Source organism: Schistocerca gregaria, chromosome 4 (assembly GCF_023897955.1).
Source record: "Schistocerca gregaria isolate iqSchGreg1 chromosome 4, iqSchGreg1.2, whole genome shotgun sequence".
Lineage (NCBI taxonomy): Eukaryota > Metazoa > Arthropoda > Insecta > Orthoptera > Acrididae > Schistocerca > Schistocerca gregaria.
The window spans coordinates 604,979,300-604,993,687 of NC_064923.1; the positions used below are offsets into that span (position 1 = coordinate 604,979,300).

The 14,388-nt window shown below is 46.1% G+C and overlaps 1 non-coding gene across 1 annotated transcript; it reads right to left on the reverse strand.

The window, feature by feature from the left end:
• Positions 1–12,660: 12,660 nt before the first annotated feature.
• Trnat-ugu (transfer RNA threonine (anticodon UGU)) lies at positions 12,661–12,735 on the reverse strand. The gene has a single exon. It is a non-coding gene; the product is annotated as a tRNA-Thr (tRNA).
• Between the last annotated feature and the right edge of the window lie 1,653 nt (positions 12,736–14,388).

The window sequence follows — 14,388 nt, forward strand, 5'->3', positions numbered from 1 at the left end:
ACTGTTAAATGCAGAGGAGAGAGCAGATAGGTGGAAAGAATACATTGAAAGCCTCTATGAGGGTGAAGATTTGTCTGATGTGATAAAAGAAGAAACAGGAGTCGATTTAGAAGAGATAGGGGATCCAGTATTAGAATGGGAATTTAAAAGAGCTTTGGAGGACTTACGGTCAAATAAGGCAGAAGGGATAGATAACATTCCATCAGAATTTCTAAAATCATTAGGGGAAGTGGCAACAAACGACTATTCACGTTGGTGTGTAGAATATATGAGTCTGGCGACATACCATCTGACTTTCGGAAAAGCATCATCCACACAATTCCGAAGACGGCAAGAGCTGACAAGTGCGAGAATTATCGCACAATCAGCTTAACAGCTCATGCATCCAAGCTGCTTAAAAGAATAATATACAGAAGAATGGAAAAGAAAATTGAGAATGCGCTAGGTGACGATCAGTTTGGCTTTAGGAAAAGTAAAGGCACGAGAGAGGCAATTCTGACGTTACGGCTAATAATGGAAGCAAGGCTAAAGAAAAATGAAGACACGTTCATAGGATTTGTCGACCTGGAAAAAGCGTTCGACAATATAAAATGGTGCAAGCTGTTCGAGATTCTGAAAAAAGTAGGGGTAAGCTATAGGGAGAGACGGGTCATATGCAATATGTACAACAACCAAGAGGGAATAATAGAAGTGGACGATCAAGAACGAAGTGCTAGTATTAAGAAGGGTGTAAGAGAAGGCTGTAGCCTTTCGCCCCTACTCTTCAATCTGTACATCGAGGAAGCAATGATGGAAATAAAAGAAAGGTTCAGGAGTGGAATTAAAATACAAGGTGAAATGATATCAATGATACGATTCGCTGATGCCATTGCTATCCTGAGTGAAAGTGAAGAAGAATTAAATGATCTGCTGAACGGAATGAACAGTCTAATGAGTACACAGTATGGTTTGAGAGTAAATCGGAGAAAGACGAAGTTAATGAGAAGTAGTAGAAATGACAGCAGCGAGAAACTTAACATCAGGATTGATGGTCACGAAGTCAGTGAAGTGTAAAATAACCAATGAGGGACGGAGCAAGGAGGACATCAATAGCAGACTCGCTATGGAAAAAAAGGCATTTCTGGCCAAGAGAAGTCTACTAATTTCAAATACCGGCCTTAATTTGAGGAAGAAATTTCTGAGGATGTACGTCTGGAGTACAGCATTCTATGGTAGTGAAACATGGACTGTGGGAAAACCGGAACAGAAGTGAATCGAAGCATTTGAAATGTGGTGCTATAGACGAATGTTGAAAATTAGGTGGACTGATAAGGTAAGGAATGAGGAGGTTCTACGCAGAATCGGAGAGGAAAGGAATATGTGGAAAACACTGATAAGGAGAAGGGACAGGATGATAGGACATCTGCTAAGACACGAGGGAATGACTTCCATGGTACTAGAGGGAGCTGTAGCGGGCAAAAACTGTAGAGGAAGACAGAGATTGGAATACGTCAAGCAAATAATTGGGGACGTAGGTTGCAAGTGCTACTCTGAGATGAAGAGGTTAGCACAGGAAAGGAATTCGTGGTGGGCCGCATCAAACCAGTCAGTAGACTGATGACCGAAAAAAGAACCCTTAAGGAAGCGATAAGTGAGATGAAAACAATCGTACAAATGACTAAAGTTGGAAACATGAGCCTTCCAATTAGTAACATGTGAAGTGATCGACTGTCGAGAGCGGCCCAAGAAACATCGACCAGCGCAGAGATACTGTACAGAGCTTCTGTAAAGGTTGGAATGTAGGAGGCGAGATACGGACAGAAAAAGCTGTGAGGACGGGGCGTGAGTCGTGCTTGGGTAGCTCAGTGGTAGAGCACTTGTTCGCAAAATGCAAAGGTCCCGAGTTCGTGTCTCGGTCCGGCATACAGTTTTAATCTTCGAGGAAGTTTCATAAATTCTATCCACATAAGGCATTGTTGGCTGAGAGATCCCAAGGGGTAGTTTCAGCTGCCTACTTGGAATAGTTTACTTCTTCACGCCCTCAAACTGCCGACCGGTCAGTCACAGGAATTTTGCGACATGAGCGCGGATATCTGGTGACTGCCGAGGAATTGTCGAATCCATTCCACGTTGAATCGCTGTTACATTGCGTTCTCTGAGACCTTCTGAAGGACAGAAAGTGCTGCATATAGCAGAATTTCTCTTACATTGCCAGAAATGTGTACCGGTCAGAAGGCTGCCGCTGGCGACGTTCGCTTCGGCAAGACTGTCGCTCTGCGAATGGACGGAGCGCCGGCGCCGGGGACTGGGAACAGGTGTCTGCGGCGACTCTCACGTAGCGGCGATGATCGGCGGCGTGCAGCGCATGCGCACCGCAGCGCAGCGCATGGCATCGCGTGACGGCGTTGCGGCGCTGAGCGGCGGCCGCGCTACTGTAGCGTGGCCGTGGCGTGGCGCGCACAGTGGGGCAGGCCGCTCCCACGCCGTCGCCTCGCCATCGCCAGGGCTGCACAAAGCGTAGCACGTTCCTCAAGGTGCGTGTGCACTGACAAAAGAAACGGCGTATTTTCGATAATATGGCTGGGCAATATTGCCGTCCGAACTAATTGTTCCCCTGAGTCTGCTACATTGCCAGCCAATCTTCTTACACCCTGACAATGCGGCATCATACCCTGAAGACTTTATACGGATGGCTCTTGTTTCAAATCGCAGTCAGTTCAAATGGCGCTAAGTACTATGGGACTTAACATCTGAGGTGCATTGTGCTGCTACCTTCTTCCAGGTACTCCAAATCAGTGACTTCAGTAGTGAAACTTCGTGGCAGATTAAAACTGTGTGCCCAACCGAGACTCGAACTCGGGACCTCTGCCTTTCGCGGGAAAGTGCTCTACCAACTGAGCTACCGAAGCACGACTCACGCCCGGTTCTCGCACCTTTACTTCTGCCAGTATCTCGTCTCCTACCTTCCAAACTTTACAGAAGCTCTCCTGCGAACCATGCAGAACTAGCACTCCTGAAAGAAAGGCAGAAGTAAAGCTGTGAGTACCGGGCGTGAGTCGTGCTTCGGTAGCTCAGTTGGCAGAGGACTTGCCCGCGAAAGGCGAAGGTCCCGAGTTCGAGTCTCGGTCGTGCACACAGTTTTAATCTGCCAGGAAGTTTCGTATCAGCGCACATTCGGCTGCAGAGTGAAAATCTCATTCCGGACCTCAGTAGTCTTTAGACGTCATGGGAGAGCAGGATGGGGCGCTCCGCGGAACTCAGGGACTTACAACGTGGTCTGGTGATTGTGTGTCACTTGTGTCATATGTCTGTATGCGAGATTTCCACACTCCTAATCATCTCTAGGTGCACTGTTTCCTACATGATAGTGAAGTGGAAACGTGAAGGAACATGTACAGCACAAAAGCGTTCAGGCCCACCTCGTCTGTTGACTGACAGAGACCGCCGACAGTTGAAGAGGGTAGTAATGTGTAATAGGCAGACATCTGACCAGACCATCACACAGGAATTCCAAACTCCATCAGGGTCCACTGCAAGTACTATGACAGTTAGGCGGGAGGTGAGAAAACTTTGATTTCACGGTCGAGCGGCTGCTCATAAGCCACACATCAAGCCGGTAAATGCCACACGATGCCTCGCTTGGTGTAAGGAGTGTAAACATTGTACGATTGAACAGCGGAAAAACGTTCTGTTGAGTGACGAATCGTGGTACACAATGTGGCGATCCGATGGCGGGGAGTGGGTATGGCGAATGCCCGGTGAACGTCGTCTGCCAGCGTGTGTAGTGCCAACAGTAAAATTCGGAGTTGTTGGTGTTACGGTGTTGTCGTGTTTTTCCAAGGAGGTTGCCCCTATCCCTTGTTGTTTTGCGTGGCACTATCAGATCACAGGTCTACATTGATGTTTTCAGCACCTTCTTGCTTCCCACTGTCGCAAAGCAATTCGGGGATGGCGACTGCATCTTTCAACACGATCGAGCAACTGTTCATAATGCACGGCCTGTGGCGGAGTGGTTACACGACAATAAATCCCTGTAGTGGACTGGCCTGCACAGAGTCCTGACCTGACTCCTATAGAACACCTTTAGGATATTTTGGAACGCCGACTTCGTGCCGGGCCTCACCGACCGACATCGACACCTCTCCTCAGTGCAGCACTCCGTGAAGAATTGGTTGCCATTCACCAGGAAACCTTCCAGCACCTGATTGAACGTATGCCTGCAAAAGTGGAAGCTTTCATCAAGGCTAAGGTTGGGAATTCCAGCATTACCGATGGAGGAGGCCGAGAACTTGTAAGTCATTTTCAACCTGGTGTTCGGATACTTTTGATCAGTGCACTCCATTCATCTCTTGGTGTCCCTCTGCGATTTTTATCTGCCACACTTCCCTCCGGTACCAAATTGTGATCCCTTGATTTCTCAGAATTTGTCCTAACAACCTATCCCTTCTCTTAGTCAAGATGTGCCTTAAATTTCTTTCTTCCCTATTCCTTCCAGAGCGTCTCCAGTAGTTACGTGATTTACCCATGTAGCCTTCAGCATTTTATGGAGAACCACATTTCAAAAGCTTCTATTCTGTTCTTGTCTAAACTGTAGATCGTCCATGTTTCACGTGAAAATACCTTCAGAAAAAACTTCCCAACACTTGAGTCTGTATTTGATGTTAACAAATTTATCTTCTTTAGAAACACTTTTCTTGCCGTTGCCAGTCTACATTTTATATCCTCTGTACCTCGGCCGTCATCAGTTGTTTTGCCACCCAAACAGCAAACTCATCTACTACGTTTGATGCCACGTTTCCTAATCTAATTTCCTCACCATCAACTGATTTAATTCCATTTCACTCCATTATTCTTGTTTTCCTTTAGTTGGTGTCCATCTTATACCCTTTTTTAAGACACTGTACATCCTGATAAACTGCTCTTCCACGTCCTTTGCTGTCTGTGACAGAATTCCAATGTCATCGGCAAACCACAAAGTTTCTGTATCTTCTCGTTGGACTTTAATCCATACAGCAAATTTATCTTTAGTTTGGTTCAAATGGCTCTGAGCACTATGGGACTTAACATCTGAGGTCATCAGTCCCCTAGACCTTAGAACTGCTTAAACCTAACTAACCTTAGGACAGCACACACATCCATGCCCGATGCAAGATTCGAACCTGCGACAGTAACAGTCGCGTGGTTCCAGACTGAGGCGCCTAGAACCGCTCGTACACAGCAGCCGGAGTGTAGGGTAAGTCGTAGGGTTTGTACTCCCTCGCTTGTTCGTACATTTCCCCGATATCCAAAATATTCTTCGGTGAAATCGACTTCTGCTGGTTTCTCCACTGTTCTGTAAGCAATTCGAGTTGATATTTTGCAACCATAACTTATAAAACAGATGGTTCGGTAATTTTCACAATTGCTTTCTTGGAACTGAAATTGCTACATTCTTCTTGATGTCTGAGGATATTTCGCCTGTCTCATATTTTAACACCACACGGGAGTATTTTGTCATGGCTGGCTCTCCCAAAGCTATCAGTGGTTCTAACAGAATGCCGTCTTCTCTCGGGGTCGTGTTTCGAATTATGTCTTTCAATGCTTTGTCAACTTCTTTTCGCAGTACCATATCTTCCTCACATTTTCATCTACATCCTCCACCGTTTCTATAATATTGCCTTCAAGTTCATCTCCTGTATACAGACCCTCTATATACTAATTCCACATTCCAGATTAAGGGAGGAATAAGCTGTAGAAAAAAATCCTAAGACTGACTGCGAAGCTGGCGGCTGTGGCCAAGCGGTTCTTGGAGCTTCAGTCAGGAACCACGCTGCTGCTACGGTCTCAGGTTCGAATCCTGCCTCGGGCATGAATGTGTGTGATGTCCTTAGGTTGGTTAGGTTTAAGAAATTCTAGGTCTAGGGGACTGATGAGCTCAGATTAAGTCCTGTAGAGCTTAGAGCCATTTGAACCAGCTGAAGAAAGTCTTGGCCCAAAGAGTAATGCCGCCGCGAGATTAATTCGAAAGTAAAACGCATTATTTCCGTGGAAATGAAGTGTTTTGTTTCCAGTTATTGTTTTGACTCTCGTGTTTTTTTCTATCATCAGCTCTGGACTTCTGATTTCTCAGATTTCGGGACTCTGTAAAATCGAAATTATTAAGAATGTGTTATTTTTGATAAAATAGCCGCATTAGGAGGCGTCTGATTGTTATTGAGCTATTCATTCGTTTAAGGATAGAGATTGTTGACTCTCTTTGTTGAAGGTATAAGCCAGACCGGATACCGCTAGCAAAAGAATTCCAGACGTGTGAGAGCGCGGAGTCGGCCTTCGTCTTAGGGAACTCTAGTGCCTCGCACGTCGCCTGACCGCCTGTGCTGTGAAAGCGACTTCGCGTCTAGAAGAGGAGAGGGAACACAAGAACACTGTTCGCTACCTCACCTGTTGAGTCTTAATCGAACCGGTGTCTACGGTCTTACGGAAAAAATTAACTGTCAATTACACTTAATCATCTTATATCCGAAAATGTTGAGGCAAGAGAAGAGGAAGCTCAAGAATTGTCCAGAAAGCGCCTGCGTCGCTTGGACTAAATAGCTCAAACGGATCTGAGCACTATGGGACGTAACTTCTGAGGTCATCAGTCCCCAGGAACTTAGAACTACTTAAACGTAACGAACCTAAGGATATGATTCACATCCATGTTCGAGGCAGGATTCGAACATGGGACCTTAGCGGTGGCGCGGTTCCAGACTATAGCGCTTCGACTGATCGGTGCTCTGCCGCGAAAACCGAAATGCAGCTAACAAGGTGCTTCCTGCCTCTCTCGAATCTTAATAAAGTTTTTAAGTGCTTCATTTAACGTGCTGGGAACAGAATATGGTTGCGTTACATCCGCACGGAAACTACGTTATAATTACAGCTGACCCGCCTCCTGTGGCTTAGGCCGCTAGGTGGCTGTGACATTGTGGCTCTTGAACAGGACCGATGAGGGAAGGAAATTTTATCACCGAAGTCTGGGACCAAAGGTGGCGATGAAGAACTTCAGAAGTAAACATTTATATAATTCAGGAGATAGAGACTCGTCAGAATGCAAACCGTAACGCAATGTGTAGCACTAATTAAGGTAATTAAAAAACCATCTTCAGAAACGACCGCAGCGTGTTTTTTCCTAAAAAATAAAAACGTAATAGGATGGAATGATGGCGTTAAAGGGACAAAATTACGAGCTCATCTGTCCGGCAATCCTTGTGTAAGTAGGCTGTTTAGGTTTTATATTGGTAACCCCACGTAGCGCTCTGTATGAAAATCACTGGCTGTGCTGTGTGCAGCCTGTGGCTGGTTGGCATTGTTGTAATATTCGCAATTGTAGTGTTGGGCGGTTGGATGTGAACAGCGCGTAGAGTTGCGCAGTTGGACGTGAGTCGGCAGCAGTGGTGGATGTGGGGAGAGAGAGGGCGGAGTTTTGAGAGCGGATGATCTGGACGTGTGTCCATCAGAGACAGTAAATTTGTAAGACTGGACGTCATGAACTGATATATGACTTTTGAACACTATTAAGGTAAATACATTGTTTGTTCTCTATCAAAATCTTTCATTTGCTAACTATGCCTATCAGTAGTTAGAATCTTTTATTTAGCTGGCAGTATTGGCGCTCACTGTATTCCAGTAGTTCGAGAAACGAAGATTTTTGTGAGGTAAGTGATTCATATAGGTTATTGTTAGTCAGGGCCATTCTTTTGTAGGGATTGTTGAAAGTCAGATTGCGTTGTGCTAAAAATATTGTGTGTCTGTTTAGTGATGATAGAATAAGTAAAGAGAGAAATGTCTGTGCACGTGCAGTTCTGCTGAGCTGTTTGAAAATCAAATAATGTTAGGGGTTTATCAGCACAATCATTCATAAATTTTTCTAATGGGAGGTTTCATACTTGGTGTGTCAAATCGGGAATACTCTCGAGAGCGGAAGGGTACAAAACACAAATTCTGAGGAACCCGACTGTAACCGACAATCAAGAAAGCCAAGCTTGTAGAAGAGAAAGAAGGGGAAAACGGCGAAGGTGGGCGAGCTGATCCGCTCAGAAAGCAGCTGGAGTCACCCGGGACGCATCCGACCCGTGCTGCCATACTCTCCATTACCACAAGAAAGCTAGTAACGCGGACAAGTTGATAAAATCTCAGGAAAGATAACAACGACGACGAGACAGTAAACCACCGTCAGATGCAAAAGAATAAGAAGAATTAAAAGTGTGGGAAGGCGAGGAACCAGGCCGTACCACTGAGTAAGGCAGCCATGGGCCGCTTGTACCGCAGCAGGTGATGGAGCAACCCTCCAGCATCTCAAGCGGCAGACTAGGCTAATGTGCCTACGTCACAGAGAGGAGTAGAGACCACTTTCACGGCTATGGCGTCGTCCGCTAGCACCAGAGGTATTGTGTCAGCAAGTTTAAGGTTTGACCGTAAGGTGGTCAAAGTAGGAGAGCCCAGTAGGATGTGGGCCACCATTAGATCCTCACGTCGCATAATGTGTCTGTGGTCAGATATGTCGGAGAAAGTGGCTGTGGTCAGCCAAATACGCTGAATGCAAAAGCGACAGAAGACAGTAGATTCCCTGTCAGAAGCTCGAAGGGATAGTGCCACATGGTCGTGGCCCTCTTTATGGTTTGCAGTTTATTCGGAGAAACCAGGGCACACCAATCCAGGTCCCAAGCTTCCAGCAATTAACGACGTAGAGTCGACTGAAGGTTCGTTTCTGATACCCCTATCCCTGAAGTTGGCATCCTGGTAGCCGACTTGGGCAACTGGTCAGTGTGTTCGTCCTCTGGGATCCCAAAGTGACCTGCGGTCCATACCAAGACTTTCGACCGTCCAGCTTGACCACAAAGGTGGTCCCGGATCATTACAACCAAAGGGTCTCGAGGGTAGCACTGGTTGATAGTCTGAAGACTACTCAGGGGGTCACTGCCGATTAGGAAAGTTTCGCCGACGCAAGAGCTGACTTAGTTCAGGGCTCGGACGATGGCCACCAACTCTGCAGTGAATACACTGCATCTGCTCGACAGGAAGGGTAGTTTACTGTATGTTGCATGTGTGTACGCAAAACCAGATCGCGTTTCGATCACAGAGCCACCAGTGTATACCACATCTGAATCCTAAACAGATCGTGCCGGTTGTTCTCCATCAGACAGTAGAGGAAAATGTTCCCAAGTTCTCCAAGTTAATTTTCTTAGCTTTTCGTTTTTTAATCATTCATGGTACTTCCCTATTCCACACTCGTGTTCTATAATATTCCTCTTTCCCTCCCCTCGCACTTCTTCTCTTAAGTCAATTGCTCCCAATGCTCTCAGTTTAACCTAACAACCTGTGATTTGTCTTTGTTGTTCTACTTTTCAATAACGAATAAAAACTTTTTTTCTTCTGGCGTAGGCATTACTGTTTCCACTTTCCGTATTAGAGCTATTGTGAATCTTAAACCTCATATTAAATGTAAGACGTCTTATAAAATTTCTGTCATAACGAATATAATTTAAAATATGTAGAATGCCTAGCACACCGCAAGAGGGGCTGATGGCCCAAACCTTGCTAGGATAAATAAACAAATCTTGCAGGGTCCATTCAGCGAAATGACGGCTGACATCGTCAGAAGCTTGTAGTTACTCGCCGTGTTTGAACACTTACGAAATCTCAGAAATCCAATACTTCATATCAGAGCCATGGAGCTTTCTTTTGGAAGAATAGTAGTACGGAATGGCGGAAATCTTGAGTTAATCAAATGCATCACGACCGGAGGCACGCAGGGATCGATCTGTGGGCCAATCTTTTTTAACATATTAATCGAACTCGTTCTTGCAGTCGCGACCACGGATATAATCAGGAAAAGCGTGACATACATGCAGATAACTAGTTGGGTAGGCAAGTAGAATGCTTTCTAGAACACAATGGTGTTGCACGGACAATAAACGAACTGACAACTGCTATTAAGAAAATAATTTTATCAGTTGGCCTCCAAATGCTGCCGTGGAGGAGCTTACCCTCAGGTATCAATGGCTGACATAATTCTGCTTTTCCACGACAGTTCCTTGCATTGGTACCATTGACTCATTGACAATACACATTCACCACTGAGAACCACTAGCAATCTTCGCCGCTGAAAAAATATTCCAATGCAGATATAAAAATGGTTTTAAACCACGACAGCAGCGAGGAAAAGATTTGCACTCAATCCCCTGGCTCATATAGTTTTTCCACCTGGCTCACATTACTCCTAATTTTTCATAATGTGTAGGAAGAATACCACGGAAAGGAATGAAAATCTTTCAGTAGTGCTATTAATAGTACGTTTATCTACTTAATGGCACCAGATAGCAATTAAAAACAGGAGTGAAGTGACAGACCCATGTCAATGATTACAATAAAATTTTGTTCAAAGTCTGAAAATCTCTTCGATTTGCCTTAGAAGGTCATCAGGTTATTTATTTTTCCATTTGTATGTAATAGATTCATGTTGTTTATGTTTCACAAATTTTCGTTTTGTAGATCCGATTATGGTTTTTTAGCCGAAATGGCTTGTCGCTTCAAATGATAGTGTGAATTTAAAATTTTGGAAAACGTTCTTTTAAAGGAGCCTTAACAACAATCCGTATTAAATGTTAAGATTCAGTAAATAGAAGTTTATTTAGGTTGGCAAACGGTTTAGGTCTATAATTTAGGCCATCCGCAGGCTGTAAGCCCCATGACGATGGTGGAGGTTGCAATTACCGTAATTGCAATTGACGTCCGTACTCTTACGGGTATTGCTCCATCCACCGCCACCAGCCGCCGTCATTGGGCTTACGGCTTGAACATGATCTAAACTATAGAACGAAACCTGTTGCCAACCTAAAGAAACTTAGAAATTAGAATTATATATTAATACCTTTAGCTGCTGATGGGCGTTGATATATACAGGGTGTTTCAAAAATAACCGGTATATTTGAAACGGCAATAAAAACTAAACGAGCAGCGATAGAAATACACCGTTTGTTGCAATATGCTTGGGACAACAGTACATTTTCAGGTGGACAAACTTTCGAAATTACAGTAGTTACAATTTTCAACAACAGATGGCGCTGCAAGTGATGTGAAAGAGATAGAAGACAATGCACACTGTGGGTGCGCCATTCTGTACGTCGTCTTTCTGCTGTAAGAGTGTGCTGTTCACAACGTGCAAGTGTGCTGTGGACAACATGGTTTATTCCTTAGAACAGAGGATTTTTCTGGTGTTGGAATTCCACCGCCTAGAACACAGTGTTGTTGCAACAAGACGAAGTTTTTCAATGGAGGTTTAATGTAACCAAAGGACTGAAAAGCGATACAATAAAGGATCTGTTTCAAAAATTTCAACGGACTGGGAACGTGACGGATGAACGTGCTGGAAAGGTAGGGCGACCGCGTACGGCAACCACAGACGGCAACGCGCAGCTAGTGCAGCAGGTGATCCAACAGCGGCCTCGGGTTTCCGTTCGCCGAGTTGCAGCTGCGGTCCAAATGATGCCAACGTCCACGTATCGTCTCATGCGCCAGAGTTTACACCTCTATCCATACAAAATTCGAACGCGGCAACCCCTCAGCGCCGCTACCATTGCTGCAAGAGAGACATTCGCTAACGATATATGCACAGGATTGATGACGGCGATATGCATGTGGTCAGCATTTGGTTTACTGACGAAGCTTATTTTTACCTGGACGGCTTCGTCAATAAACAGAACTGGCGCATATGGGAACCGAAAAGCCCCATGTTGCAGTCCCATCGTCCCTGCATCCTCAAAAAGTACTGGTCTGGGCTGCCATTTTTTCCAAAGGAATCATTGGCCCATTTTTCAGATCCGGAACGATTACTGCATCACGCTATCTGGACATTCTTCGTGAATTTGTGGCAGTACAAACTGCCTTAGACGACACTGCGAGCCGGCCGCCGTGGTCTCGCGGTTCTAGGCGCGCAGTCCGGAACCGTGCGACTGCTACGGTCGCAGGTTCGAATCCTGCCTCGGGCATGGATGTGTGTGATGTCCTTAGGTTAGTTAGGTTTAAGTAGTTCTAAGTTCTAGGGGACTAATGACCACAGCAGTTGAGTCCCATAGTGCTCAGAGCCATACGACACTGCGAACACCTCGTGGTTTATGCAAGATGGTGCCCGGCCACATCGCACGGCCGACGTCTTTAACTTCCTGAATGAATATTTCGATGATCGTGTGATTGCTTTGGGCTATCCGAAACATACAGGAGGCGGCGTGGATTGGCCTCCCTATTCGCCAGACATGAACCCCTCTGACTTCTTTCTGTGGGGACACTTGAAAGACCAGGTGTACCGCCAGAATCCAGAAACAATTGATCAGCTGACGCAGTACATCTCAACTGCATGTGAAGCCATTCCGCCAGACACGTTGTCAAAGATTTCGGGTAATTTCATTCAGAGACTACGCCATATTATTGCTACGCATGGTGAATATGTGGAAAATATCGTACTATAGAGTTTCCCAGACCGCAGCGCCATCTGTTGTTGACAATTGTAACTACTGTAATTTCGAAAGTTTGTCTGCCTGAAAATGTACTGTTGTCCCAAGCATATTGCAACAAACGGTTTATTTCTATCGCTGCTCGTTTAGTTTGTTTCAAATATTCCGTTCATTTTTGAAACACCCTGTATCAACGGGGACAGGTGAAAATGTGTGCCCCGACCGGGACTCGAACCCGGGGTCTCCTGCTTACATGGCAGACGCTCTGTGCATCTGAGCCACCGAGGGCACGGAGGATAGGGCGACTGCAGGGGCTGTCTCGCGCACGCCTCCCGCGAGACCCACATTCTCACCTTGTGTGTCCACACAATACATTCGTAGTGTCCCTACCCAACCCACTCATCACTCGTGGAAGACATTCTTACCAAGTCGCGTAAGAGTTCAGGTAATATGTGTGCATCCGCACAGAAGAGGAAGGTCATGGCCGGTATTGCCAGAACTATATATTTATATGAATATGGTATCCTTTCGAATAAGTCCGAAAGAACAGACACCATATCCATATAAGAATATAAATAAACTTATGTTGCGATCGAGAGTGTTTTACTGAATTTTAATACTGTAAATGCTAATACGTAGTTAGATGTCAAAGTCCACGATCTCTTCCAATAGTAAAAGCGACCTCCATTCAAACTTTTTTTTTGCTGGAAATAAGTGCTCCTTCATTCGTACACGCTCAGCTATTTGTAATTAATGTTCAATTTTTCGTTTTTTTTTCTCGTGCGACGAAATAGATAGTGAATGTGTAAGTACGGTAGCCTACCTAACAACTTCTGATGTACGAAATAGTGCATTTCATCTCCATCCCACGCAGGTGAATTTAACATTTGGTCAAAGAACATTATCATTTATGACGCAGAGCCGGTTTCATCGGATACCGGCCAACCAGAGGCACTGTGGGAAGGACGGTCAGCGGTTTTCGTCCCGACGGCGACCAACCTGACAAAAAACTTGTAAGAGACAGAGCACGAGCTCCTGTTGGAGAAGGACAGGCAAGGAGGTTGGCGATGTTCGTTTCAAAGGAGCCATCCCGGCCATCGCCTTAACCGATACGGAGAAACCACGCAAAACGCAAATGGGCGGGGATATGAACAACAGCACCAACAGCATGCGAGTCCATTGTCTTAACCACAAAGCCACGTCGGTCGATGTCGTTATAGGAGGAAGATATGAGGCTATCACAGAAATTATTCACTGCGTACGCGGCAACGTGAGCCGACTTTTGAATATCGGGAATGTGTGCTCTGCAGGTCATTCGGATCGTAGGTCTGTCGGGCTCCGTTTGTCCATATACTTTCGCTTTATTTAGGAGAGGACGAAATTGGCGTTTTTATTAGCTCCTCTCTCGTCGGGCCGTGGAAGAGCACGGTAAAGGCCGGCCGTCCCACGGAGCACATATGCGTGATGGGCACCGTACGTTTCCACAAAATTTACCTCTGTCGGGGCACAATGTATTTACTGTCAAGGGGGAACGTATAGATTACAGTGGAATCCGAGACGCGGACGAGTTAGCGTGTCATTAAAGGGCCTGTTGCGCCGCGGGCACAGCAGGGCCGGAGCGTGGGATCGCGGAATTCCCGCCCTACCTGCTGGCTGCCGCCGCCGCCGCCGCTGCTGCTCGCTCGTGATCGCTCTGTGGGAAGGCGAGGCGAGGCGAGGCGAGGCGCCGCCAAAAAAAATGACTCCGGAGGAAGCACTAATCAGATTTGGAGGGGCGGACGTGCGGCTGAGGGATTTCCGTAATCTCGGCACTCGCCGCCCATAATGCCGTCACGACGCGACGGACGCTGGAAATTGTGGTCCGGCGACTGTCGATAGCGGCGGAGCCACACACCCGCACCCACATGCCGCTCGCTGTGCCGGTGGCGGTCGCAGAGGCCAC